Here is a 12,004-nt window from a genome sequence, read left to right as displayed (position 1 = left end):
TACTATTCTCTAGGTTCTTCCTTGACCTGTGGAAAATAAATTCCTCATCACCTTCCTTTTTCTAGGACTCCCATAAAACCCAATTCCACCTGGCCCCAGGAGTGGCAGATTGGAATAGAGAATAGAAGAAAAATACAGTATAGTTAAGTTACCATCTTGTCAGGATTCCTCCATTCACTATATTTAGGAATAACATCCAAACTTATTACCATGGCCAAATAGGCTCTCTGTAATCACATTTCTATCTACCTGGGCAACCTCAGCTTATACACTCTCCCTTGCTCACTTTACTTGAGTCACAGAAACTTTGTTTCTATCCCTCAAATATACTAATCTCATTTTTACCTAGGATTATATCACTTGCTGTTCAGTCCTTATAGAATATTCTTCTCCCCTTGATAGTCAACTTTACATCTTTCAGGTCTCAATCAAATGTCACCTCTTGAAAGAGATCTTATTTTATCATTCAAGTAATATTCCCTGAATCACTCCATCACATCATTTTACATATTTTACATCACCTAACACTATCTCAAATTATCATATTTATATATTTATTTCTTGGTCTGCTTATTATCTGTCTCCTTCATTGAATCTCCAAGAAAGTATGGATCCATCTAATTTGTTAGTAGTTTTATTTCAATAGATATTTATTGAATAAATTAACATATTCTAATTGCTTTGGAGCAAGAGGGAAAATATAAATTAAATCTTTGCGATGCCAAAAATGAGTCACTGTTTCTGAAGGACTATCTTTGCCGAAGTAAAAGCCATGGACAGTGCAACGTTTTATCTTTTCCTCTGTGAAGGTCCTGCTGTGAGAAATCATCATTAGGTTAAGATCAAGAACAGCTGAGAAAATGACTCTTATGTGAGATTTCTCTGAGAGATTTCTACATATCCTGCTTTGAACCCGTCGGTAGCACATAACTGAAAGATCAGGGGAAATGGTTTGCAGTCCAGAGGTGAAAAGCAGGCTTCCATATTACAAAAGAAAAAAAATGGAGAGAGAAATATTTCCTCCTTCTCGGGACACTTCTGTTTAGTTTTATGGCATTGATGTTCAGTGGAGGCTGAACATGGAAGACAAACTCTATCCGTTGGACTTTTGAATTTATCTCTCCAAAATGAATATTCTTACCTATCACGCTGTTAGGAAGCAAATATTTTTGCCTCACCTTGCCACACAATTTACTGATTTAAGGATATTTGTGAATTAATTGAGCTAGTATAAAGGTAATTTTCAAAAAAACCCTACATGTTTAACACACATTGTATCTCTTTCTTAAATGAGATATGGGGAAATTTTAACACTATGTATTTGATGATATTAAGGAGTTATTTGATCCCTAGGATGTGGATAGTAGTAAAATGAAACTGTTTGTTCCTTGATTGATAACTGGTGAAGATGAATGATGGGTACATGGGGTACGTTATACTATTCTATTTATTTTCATGTATATTTGAAGTTCTTCACAATGAAAACTTTAAAATTAAAAAATTAAAAGCATAAGTTATTCATTTTATTGTTTAACAGATAAATGAAACATTTCATGGATCCAGACTGAGAAGACAGTATGTCAAATCTCATGTTGCCCAAGTAAGGTATGTAAAACAGACTGAGAGGCACAGAGAATAAAATTTTCCTTTGCCTTCATATCTCATATTCAACAGAATATCTTTGCATAGTATATAATCGAAAGGTTAAATTTGGGGCTTCAAAACCACTAGCATTTTCAAATGTGAAAACAGGTATTCAAGGTCTGTTGGAAAATTATTAAACCAGAACCAAGAGTTCCAGCTGATGGTGAGTATCAGGTAAAGGTTAAATGGGGTTGTTTTTTATTTGAAGGCACAAAGTCAAAAAGCAAATCTAAAATCAGATCATTTCAACGTAAGAATGGATAAGATAGGAGAGCCACATATAAAATGTCTGACCCAGGAGTGGCACACTAGTAGATAATGTGCCAAATCTTGCTTAGAATTGTGGATTAAATGTAAAAGTTTGAAAATTTCACATAAAAGCAGGATTCTCAGAATGTGTTAAAAAAAATCAAAAGATCTAACAACATGTGACCCACATTCCCACACAGTAACAATATGCTGACACTGAAGTTGCACTGTTTGCAGCAGGCCCTAACACTCACACAAATGTATACATATGTATTTACACCCAACCAGCTTCACTCTTTTACCTTACCTTCCTAATTCTACAGTTATTTTCTATCAGCAAAGATGTTTATCCAAACACTGGTGAGGAAGATGTAACCTGCAATAGATATGGAAAAATAATAACCACAATCTCAAATAGAAAAGCTAATATGCTTTGGAATATACCTCTTCCTAAAACTAGAACTTGTGCTATTTAATTTTCTTGGTTCCTTTTTAAATAATCCATGCTCTCAACCAGAACCCCCAGAGAACTTATATTAACTCATTTAACCTGATAACAACCCTATATGGTATGTACATATTAGTTTCTCCTTTTGCAGAGGAGGAGATTGAAGCAAAGTTAGGTTAAGTGACTTGCCAAGGTCACATATTTAATAAGTAAAAAACTGTAGTCTGAACCCAAGCAATCACATCTAGATTATTGCATCAACTTGTCTAATCTTCAGCTTTCACACTTGCTCCACTATTATACAAACTGCATGCAGCAATCAAAATGAATTAGAAGAGGCCATCATCCCCTTCCTTAATATCCTCTGGCAGTTTCCCACAAATTCCACACTTCTTACATAGTGCACATAACCTTACCTGGAATGGCCTTGCTTCTCTCTGACCTCATCTCATACCCTCATCCTCATTCAACACTTATATCCATACAGATTGCTATTATTCCCCCAATAAACATGTCAAAATTGTTCCCACCACCAGGCTGTCAAAGCACAAATTGCACCATACAAAATTGAACAGACAAGGAAGATATTGTTCAAGCCTTTTGCAACAGGGTAGATGGTTGAATATGAATGTGAAATGGTGAATCTAGAGTACAAACTCAGTTCCTGTGAGTCTAAATCCCACTCTCTTTGCTGTTCACCATGTCAATAAAGTGCCATTTCCACTCCCTTTGGAGGAACTAGAAAACTGCCAGGAGTTCTGCTTAACAAAGGATAGAATGACTCCACTAAGAATGATAGAGGCTCAGTAATAAAAGCATAATTTCTTTGTCTGTTTCTGTTCTGCAGCCGAGCCAAAGGAAAAGTGATAACACATGCTGTGCTTAAGTTTAAATCCTGTTATATGAATAACGCAGCAAAATTTTGGTATAGGATCGAAACCATTTTACATCAGAAGCTAAAGGGCAAAACTGGGTCTTTATGTATAGATTCTTCTTCATTTAGATTTTCAGGTAAGATTTTTATGTATGGTACAGAATGATTTTCATCTTTTAATTTGAATATGGTGTTTTGCTGTGCAAATGAAAACAATACTTCTCTCTTTAAATATCATTTCATAGATAATGGTAATTATTTTTAACCACTGTTAAAGTAATCAAGGTCTCTGTTAATCAAGTTTTTGATATAGAATCATCCTTGTATTCTTGAAATTAAACTTTATTTAATGATAGATTTTTTTCAAAAAAAGCAATCATGGTTGCAAATAACATTTCTTTGCAAAACAAGGCAGCCTTAAGCTCAAACACTTATGGCTTGTTCTGTGGGTCATGATTTCTCTCTCAGTTCTTTTGGATGTCTTAAGAATCTAGACTCCCAAATTCAACAACTGAGTTTGAATATCTTTGACATCAAACTTATTTCTTGATAGGCCTTTAATGGATTTCATCTCTCTCTTATATCTAATCTAATTCTTATTCTTGGTCACATAACAATATTGTGAAAGATGGCTTCTAAAAGATAGTAACACATGTCCTCCATTCCCAGGATAATCAGTGTCTCCCTGATCTTGATAAATGTATAGGCAATGACTGGCACATCTAAGCTAAGCTATCAGTTCTCTGTTACAACAAATTTGATCAAGGGCAGAAAAGTATCCTATCCCTACAGGAAGGACTAAAGGTTTGTGGAAAAAAAAATGTAGTCCAAGTGTTCGTTTGTCTGGAACATCAAAAGGATCAAAAAGCAAAACCTGAACATGCTTCTCCTGGATAAAAATCCATCATGTTGTTGAAATGTGATTCTCCTCGGGTTATATTAGATGCTTTGTCTTAGAACCTTCCTTCTCACACAGCTACTTTAATCACGGAGAAATAAAGCAGTTCTCTGATTAACAGAGAATCAACCACCAAAGATATATTTTTGGAAACTCATCTGCTAAAGACATGAACTCACATAGTAAAGAAACAGCATTATATTCCTGGTATTTCTCCAAAATTTAAGAACATTATGTAGGATCCCAGGAAAACAGACTTTCTGGGAGGTATTTCCTAGCTTTATGGTTTTCCTCAGTAGTTTTATTTATTACAATGCCATCCGACAAGTTTATGGAGAGCAGTGACTGATAAGTGTAATACTCTTAAGTACATGCAGTGCTTTGGTACTGTCTTAGCCTCTACCTGTTCCCTAGAAACTACCTATCTCTCCTCCTTCACTTCTCATCAGAAGCTAGACGTCTCTTGAAACTGACTGGGCTTTCACATGTGCAAGATCAAACTCAGAAGCCGACTGGGCCAGGCCTCCAAAACCACAATGAAGTGAGTTAACACAAAGCTCACATTTAAGACAGCTCTTAAAGAGATTATGAACCTTCGTTAGTCACCACATAAATGGGTCTCTGGCTTAGGGATTTATGAAAGCTTATTTAGGTAGCCAAGTTTGCTGTCATAGCATCTTATTGAATAGCCTGACCTTCTTATGCTGCCTGGTTAGTTTGGTTGCTTAGCGCCTGCTCCTAAGTATGTCAATGTTGTGGATTTCATTTTCATACAAGCTGCTAACATAGAGGAAAAAGACATCACTGGCCAGTGCTATTAGTTACAATGAATGCCTGAATACAATACCAGTGTTCCCGTATGATTATGCCTAGAAAGAGGGCATATAGAATAATGATATGCATAAACTGTGTATCATCGTTGCATAATAGAGATGTTCCAGATGCATAGAATAGAAGTTTCATTAAAACAAAAGCCACTTAGGACTTTAGAGCTTAATTCCCCAACAGAACCCCAACTGAGGAAGGCTGATGGCAAGTTTGGCACATGTATGCTGCTAGTAGGGACTGCTATCCCCAGATTTAAGATGCAAAGAGTGCTTCAATTATTAAGACCTGTGAACATAATATGCAATTTAATTTTCCACTCACTCTTGAATTCCAGGGAAATGACACTGCTACTATCTTCCTAGGTACTAGCAATCAGTATTTACAGTGTATTCTTCAGTGAGAAATAAGTATTTTCTCCATCAATTCTAAACTTACTAGATCAGAGAATTTTCAAATTGACTACCAGGCATAAAGCCTAGAAAAAACTTTGATGGAATAGTTTTCCCCTGCCCATGATAGAATAGTTTCCAGAAAAATCTCTCAAATGACAAATTTCTTAACCTAATACTATTGACTTCAGTGGTGAAAGTTTTTATGCATTCCCAAACCCCTGAATTTATATTCACTTATGCTTTATCCTTAAACAATATCACATTATTTTAAAAATAGAGATGATAACCTCAATAGTTAAGATTAGTTAACACAATCAGTACTTTATAAATTATTTCCTTTATAAATTATAAGATCATGCTTACATGATCTTGTTATTTTATAGCTTAACAGGCAGAACATACATGTGATACTTAATGTTTATGCAAACTTTAATGCAAAAAACCCCAGAACATACATGTGATACTTAATGCTTTGCAAACTTTAATGCAAAAAAAAGAAAGAAAGAAAGAAAGAAAAGAACAAGTAAAGCAATGCAAGTGCTATCTCACCAAACAAGTTGACCTCACAGCATGATGCACTTGAGTGTCACTGCCATAAACTATCAAGCCAACAGCTAAGAAGAAAATGTAACGCTAGACTAGATCTACCAACTACAAAACTGCAAGGATGACCACATGGTGTTTCTCTCCTGGAAGCTTTGGAAGGAAAAATCTAAGTCATTCTTTGTAAAAACAAAGAAATGCCTCATAAGCTGAAGTGATGATTTTAATGAAATGCCTTATAAAGTCGAATGCTCATAACTTTAATGTGCATACTTAAGGATATGACTTACCTTGTTTTAAAAAAATATTTATTATTTCCTACAGAAAAATGCCTTGTACCTACTGCTACACTTAACCATTTACTGATTAAGCATGAAAAATATTTTAAATACTTATGCTAAATCATAACTGGTTAAAGTAAAAACTCAAATTATGTGACAGTAATAGAAATTCATACACAAGGATGAAGGTCCTGACACACTGTTAAGGGTTTTACAAGAAGAGGAATGAAGCTCTGGCCTAGCATTCATTTGTGTGTAGCTGGGCAACACTGAGATATAAATGATGTTAGTAGAACACAGCTTTTTCATGTGGCTTGATCCTGAGACACTGCATGGCTTCATTCGTACCATGTTTTAACCAACTTTAACCAATCATTCTTTGATAACTTCTAGAGGACATTTTTTTTAAGTCTACTGTATACCAGAGACATGTTCTCTTTCTTTAAGTATTTTTCAAATGCAAGCTTGAAATATATATATTATTGAATGATAAAACTATTAGACACAGTCCAGATACTTTATTATTTTTTATTATTATTATTTTTTTTTACGGTATGTGGGCCTCTCACTGTTGTGGCCTCTCCCGTTGCAGAGCACAGGCTCCGGACGCGCAGGCTCAGTGGCCATGGCTCACAGGCCCAGCTGCTCCGCGGCATGTGGGATCCTCCCGGACCGGGGCACGAACCCATGTCCCCTGCATCGGCAGGCGGACTCTCAACCACTGCGCCACCACGGAAGCCCAGTCCAGATACTTTAAGATAATTTAAAGATTATTAATAGTCATTGCATTAAAGGACTTGCTATCAATAGGGCACACAACACATACTGTCACAGAATTATCTGTGAAACAAGAATGTTCTTCCAAATGAATCATCCTTATTTTCTCATCACTATAAAAGGAAAAACATAATAATTTATATTGCTTATTTTTGATAGTCAGGCACTAATTTTAAATGCTTAACACTAAGACACTCCATCCAGTGGGCCAATTCAGTTACTTGCCTGGACTACCTGCCAGATCCATGTAGAATGACTGAGACTCGATCAAAAGAGGCTGTTAGTAGACCAGACCCCAACAGATTTTATTTAGAGGAGTTCTAGATTCATCTTGCCAATTTAGATCCAGGATACCTGAAATGAATCTTGAAATTTTTTTTAACATCTTTATTGGAGTATAATTGCTTTACAATGGTGTGTTAGTTTCTGCTTTATAACAAAGTGAATCAGCTACACATATACATATATCCCCATATCTCCTCCCTCTTGCATCTCCCTCTCACCCTCCCTATCCCACCCCTCTAGGTGGTCACAAAGCACAGAGTTGATCTCCCTGTGCTATGCAGCTGCTTCCCACTAGCTATTTTACATTTGGTAGTGTATATATGTCCATGTCACACTCTCACTTTGTCCTACCTTACCCTTCCCACTCCCCGTTCCCTGAAGTCCATTCTCAACGTGTGCGTCTTTATTCCTGTCCTGGCCTTAGGTTCTTCAGAACCTTTTATTTTATTTTATTTTTTTAGATTCCATATATATGTGTTAGCATACGGTATTTATTTTTCTCTATCTGACTGACTTCACTCTGTATAACAAACTCTAGGTCCATGTACCTGATTACAAAAAACTCAATTTCATTTCTTTTTCTGGCTGAGTAATAATATTCCATTGTATATATGTGCCAAATCTTCTTTATCCATTCATCTACTGATGGACACTTAGGTTGCTTCCATGTCCTGGCTATTGTAAGTAGTGCTGCAATGAACATTGGGGTACATGACTCGTTTTGAATTATGGTTTTCTCAGAGTATACGCCAAGTAGTGCAATAGCTGGGTTGTATGGTAGTTCTATTTTTAGTTTTTTAAGGAACCACCATACTGTTCTCCATAGTGGCTGTATCAATTTGCATTCCCACCAACAGTGCAAGAGGGTTCTCTTTTCTCCACACCCTCTAAAGGATTTATTTTTTGTAGATTTTTTGATGAACGTTCTTCTTACCACTGTGAGATAATATCTCATTGTAGTTTTGATTTGCATTTCTCTAATGATTAATGATGTTGAGAATGCTTTCATGTGTTTGTTGGCAATCTGTATATCTTCTTTGGAGAAATATCTATTTAGGTCTTCTGCCCATATCTGGATTAAGTTGGTTTTTTTTTTTTTTTTTTTTTTTTGATAATGAGCTGCATGAGCTGCTTGTAAATTTTGGAGATTAATCCTTGGTCAGTTGCTTCATTTACAAATATTTTCTCCCATTCTGAGGGTTGTCTTTTCATCTTGTTTATGGTTTTCTTTGCTGTGTAAAAGCTTTTAAGTTTCATTAGGTCCCATTTGTTTACTTTTGGTTTTATTTCCATTTCTCTAGGAGGTGGGTCAAAAAGGATCTTGCTGTGATTTATGTCATAGAATGTTCTGCCTATGATTTCCTCTAAGATCAGGAACAAGACAAGGATGTCCACTCTCACCACTATTATTCAACATAGTTTTGGAAGTCCTAGCCATGGCAATCAGAGAAGAAAAAGAAATAAAAGGAATACAAATTGGAAAAGAAGAAGTAAAACTGTCACTGTTTGCTGATGACATGATATTATACATAGAGAATCCTAAAGATGCCACCAGAAAACTACTAGAGCTAATCAATAAATTTGGTAAGGTTGCAGGATACAAAATTAATGCACAGAAATCTCTTGCATCCTATACACTAATGAAGAAAAATCTGAAAGTGAAATTAAGAAAACACTCCTATTTACCATTGCAACAAAAAGAATAAAATATGTAGGAATAAACCTACCTAGGGAGAAAAAAGACCTGTATGCAGAAAACTTTAAGACACTGATGAAAGAAATTAAAGATGATACAAACAGATACCATGTTCTTGGATTGGAAGAATCAATATTGTGAAAATGACTATACTACCCAAAGCAATCTACAGATTCAATGCAATCCCTATCAAATTACCAATGACATTTTTTATGGAACCAGAACAAAAAATCTTAAAATTTGTATGGAGACACAAAAGACCCCGAATAACGAAAGCAGTATTGAGGGGAAAAAGCGGAGCTGGAGGAATCAGGCTCCCTGACTTCAGACTATACAACAAAGGTACAGTAATCAAGACAATATGGTACTGGCACAAAAACAGAAACATAGATCAATGGAACAAGATAGAAAGCCCAGAGATAAACCCACTCACTTATGGTCAACTAATCTATGACAAAGGAGGCAAAGATATACAATGGAGAAAAGACAGTCTCTTCACTAAGTGGTGCTGGGAGAACTGGATGGCTACATGTAAAAGAATGAAATTAGAACACTCCCTAACACCATACACAAAAATAAACTCAAAATGGATTAGAGACCTAAATGTAAGACTGGACACTATAAAACTCTTAGAGGATAACATAGGAAGAACACTCTGACATAAATCACAGCAAGATCTTTTATGATCCACCTCCTAGAGTAATGGAAATAAAAACAAAAATGAACAAATGGGACCTAATGAAATTTCAAAGTTTTTGCATAGCAAAGGAAACCATAAACAAGACAAAAAGACAACCCTCAGAATGGGAGAAAATATTTGCAAGTGAATCAATGAACAAATGATTAATCTCCAAAATATATAAACAGCTCATGCAGCTCTATATTAAAAAAACAAACACAACCCAATCCAAAAATGGCCAGAAGACCTAAATAGACATTTCTCCATAGAAGACATACACATGGCCAAGAAGCACATGAAAAGTTGCTCAACATCACTAATTATTAGAGAAATGCAAATCAAAACTACAATGAGGTATCACCTCGCACCAGTTAGAATGGGCATCATCAGAAAATCTACAAACAACAAAAGCTGTAGAGGGTGTGGAGAAAAGGGAACCCTCTTGCACTGTTGGTGGGAATGTAAATTGATACAGCCACTATGTAGAACAGTATGGAGGTTCCTTTAAAAACTAAAAATAGAATTACCAGAGCTTCAAGATGGTGGAAGAGTAAGATGCAGAGATCACCTTCTTCTCCACAGATACATCAGAAATACATCTACACGTGGAACTGCTCCTACAGAACACCTACTGAACACTGCCAGAAGACCTCAGACCTCCCAAAAGGCAAGAAACTCCCCACGTACTTGGGTAGGGCAAAAGAAAAAAGAAAAAACAGAGACAAAAGAATAGGGATGGGACCTGCACCACTGAGAGGGAGCTGTGAAGGAGGAAAGGTTTCCACACACTAGGAAGCCCCTTTGTGGGGGGAGACTGCAGGTGGCAGAGGGAGGAAGCTTCGGAGCCACAGAGGATAGCACAACAACAGGGGTGTGCAGGGCAAAGCGGAGAGATTCCTTCACAGAGGATCAGTGCTGACCAGCGCTCACCAGCCCGAGAGGCTTGCCTGCTCACCCGCCAGGGTGGGCATGGGCTGGGAGCTGAGGCTCAGGCTTCGGTCGGATCCCAGGGAGAGGACTGCGGTTGGCGGCATGAACACAGCCTGAAGGGGGCTAATGCGCCACGGTAGCCAGAAGGGAGTCCGGGAAAAGGTCTGGAACTGCGGAAGAGGCAAGAGACTTTTTCTTCTCTCTTTTTTTCCTGGTGCGCAAGGAGAGGGGATTAAGAGCGCCGCTTAAAGGAGCTCCAGAGAGGGGCGTGAGTCGTGGCTATCAGCGCGGACCCAAGAGACGGGCATGAGACGCTAAGTCTGGTGCTGCAGCCACCAAGAAGCCTGTGTGCCAGCACAGGTCACTATCCACACTGCCCCTCCCAGGAGCCTGTGTAGCCCACCACTGCCAGTGTCCCATGATCCAGGGACAACTTCCCCGGGAGAACGCACGGCATGCCTCAGACTGGTGCAACGTTAGCTGGCCTCTGCTGCTGCAGACTCTCCCTGCATCCGTACCCCTCCCTCCCCTGGCATGAGTGAGCCAGAACCCCCGAATCAACTGCTCCTTTAACCCCATCTGTCTGAGCAAATAACAGATTCCCTCAGGTGACCTACACACAGAGACGGGGCCAATTCCAAAGCTGAGCCCCAGGAGCTGTGCAAACAAAGAAGAGAAGGGAAAACTCTCCCAGGAGCCTCAGGAGCAGTGGATTAAAGCTCCACAATCAACTTCATGAACCCTGCATCTGTGGAATACCTGAATAGACAACGGATCATCCCAAAATGAGGAGGTGGACATTTGGGAGCAAAGATATATTATTTTTTCCCCTTTTTCTCTTTTTGTGAGTGTGTATGTGTATGCTTCTGTGTGTGATTTTGTCTATATAGCTTTGCTTTCACCATTTGTCCTAGGGTTCTGTCCGTCCGTTTTTTTGTTTGTTTGTTTCTTTGATTTCTTTCTTTCTTTTTTGTTTTTTTACTTTTTAAAAGTTTTTTTCTTAATAATTATTTTTTATTTTAATAATTTAATTTACTTTATTTTAATTTAGTTTATTTTATCCTCTTTCTTTCTATTTTTTCTCCCTTTTATTCTGAGCTGTGTGGTTGAAAGTCTCTTGGTGCTCCAGCCAGGAGTCAGTGCTGTGCCTCTGAGGTGGGAGAGCCAACTTCAGGACACTGGTCCACAAGAAACCTCTCAACTCCACATAATATTAAAAGGCAAAAATCTCCCACAGATCTCCATTTCAACACCAAGACCCAGCTTCACTCAACGACCAGCAAGCTACAGTGCTGGACACCCTATGCCAAACAACTAACAAGACAAGAACACAAGTCCATCCATTAGCAGAGAGGCTGCCTAAAATCATAATAATGCCACAGACACGCCCAAATGCACCACCAAACGTGGACCTGCTCACCAGAAAGACAAGATCTAGCCTCATCCACCAGAACACAGGCACTAGTCCCCTCCACCAGGA

General features: G+C 37.8%; 1 pseudogene across 1 annotated transcript in view; it reads left to right on the top strand.

Moving 5' to 3' along the window:
• LOC307057786 (transmembrane protease serine 11C-like) overlaps positions 1–12,004 on the top strand; it is a 49,421-nt pseudogene that overhangs the window by 16,654 nt on the left and 20,763 nt on the right. The window contains exons 3-4 of the transcript in view: positions 1,538–1,605; positions 3,189–3,352. The product of the transcript in view is annotated as a transmembrane protease serine 11C-like (transcript). The remainder of the gene's footprint in view (positions 1–1,537; positions 1,606–3,188; positions 3,353–12,004) is intronic.

This window comes from Hyperoodon ampullatus (genome assembly GCF_949752795.1).
Source record: "Hyperoodon ampullatus genome assembly, chromosome: 1".
In the NCBI taxonomy this organism is placed as follows: Eukaryota; Metazoa; Chordata; class Mammalia; order Artiodactyla; family Ziphiidae; genus Hyperoodon; species Hyperoodon ampullatus.
This window is presented reverse-complemented; position numbering and strand designations above follow the sequence as displayed.